The sequence below is a fragment of the Hordeum vulgare genome, chromosome 5H (assembly GCF_904849725.1).
Source record: "Hordeum vulgare subsp. vulgare chromosome 5H, MorexV3_pseudomolecules_assembly, whole genome shotgun sequence".
NCBI classification, from domain to species: domain Eukaryota; kingdom Viridiplantae; phylum Streptophyta; class Magnoliopsida; order Poales; family Poaceae; genus Hordeum; species Hordeum vulgare.
In genome coordinates this window covers 159,848,560-159,849,991 of record NC_058522.1, presented here as the reverse complement: position 1 = coordinate 159,849,991, position 1,432 = coordinate 159,848,560, and the positions used below count along the sequence as shown (strand labels likewise).

The following is a 1,432-nucleotide window of genomic DNA, read 5'->3' as shown; positions in this document are numbered from 1 at the left end:
TTCGGCAATGCCGAAGGAGCAATCCTAGAACCAGAGAAGTTCCTCATCACCAAGGTAAAATACAACAAATAGGAAGCCATGCCCAACCCTCTCCATCAAGTCTAGGTTTGGGAAGATGAGCAGGTATTGGCATATTTACTGAATAATCTCTCTTGAGAAGTGCTTGTCCAGGTGAACAATATCTGTCTCGCGTATGAGCTGTGGAATGTCCTGGTGGGCATGGTCTCCTCGTAGTTCAGGTCGCGGGTGAACAACATCCGTGTTGCTCTCTCCAATGCGTAGAAGGGCACGCAATCGGTGGGGGCGTACTTCTTTCAGATGGGCTCCCTCGCAAATGAACTAGCTGCTGCCGGCAAGCCGACGGATGATGATGCAATCATATCCTACATCGTCGCCGGGCTGGACATGGAATACCAGCCTCTGGTGTCGTCCCTTGACGCCTGCATTGAACCAATCATGCTCGATGATCTCCTCACTCAGATGAGTAAGTTTGATCCACGGCAGCAACAACAACGAGAGATTCAATACCACCATTTGTGGTGGTTCTCGTCATCGAGGCTCGTCGCGTGGCAAGGGAAAGGGTAACAACGGTGGCTTCAACAACTCTAGCAACGCTTCTCCCCGCAGACGGCCCTGATCCAGCAACTATGGGGGCCATCACAACTCCTCCAAGAGCCGCTCCAATGCCATTCGATGCCAGACCTGTGGCAAGCCGAGCCACTTTGCCAAGGACTGTTTCCTTATTCTATTTCCACTAGTATATCTACCAAACCCTTGCAACTTATATTTTCTGATGTGTCGAGTCTTGCTCCAAGCTCTTTTGGTAGGCATACCTGCTATGTTATCTTCATTGATGAATTTAGAAAATACTCTTGGATCTATTTTCTCAAGAAAAGATTCGAAGTTTTTCAAGTGTTTCAAAACGTCCAACTTTTATTGAATGAAAATTGGACAACAAGATCATTGTTGTTCAATCTGATTGGGGAGAATAATATGAGAAGTTAAACTCCTTCTTCCAAACCTTTGGCGTCTCTCACCAAGTGTCATGTCCACATGCCCATCAACAAAATGGGCCTGCTGAATGCAAGCATAGAAACATTGTTGAACTTGGTGTGGCCCTCCTAGCGGGTGCTTCTGTGCCCTTAGTTTGGAATGAAACCTTCCTAGCTGCATTTCACATTATGAACATGCTATCTAGTCGTGTCATCAATAACGAAACTCTTGTAGAAAAATTCCTCCACACCAAACCAGATTATTCAACCCTTCGTGTGTTTGGTTGTGCATGTTGGCCAAATCTTTGCCCATACAACAATCACGAGCTCATGTTTCGTTCCAAGCAATGCATGTTCATAGGCTATAGTGCTCAACACAAGGGTGTCAAATGCCTTGACATCCCAACTGGCCATGTCTATATTTCATGTGATGTGGTGTT

The 1,432-nt window shown here is 46.2% G+C and overlaps 1 non-coding gene across 1 annotated transcript; it reads left to right on the top strand.

Moving 5' to 3' along the window:
* Positions 1-357: 357 nt before the first annotated feature.
* LOC123400571 lies at positions 358-496 on the top strand. Its single transcript, XR_006610801.1, has one exon. It is a non-coding gene; the product is annotated as a small nucleolar RNA Z247 (small nucleolar RNA).
* The last annotated feature ends 936 nt before the right edge of the window (positions 497-1,432 follow it).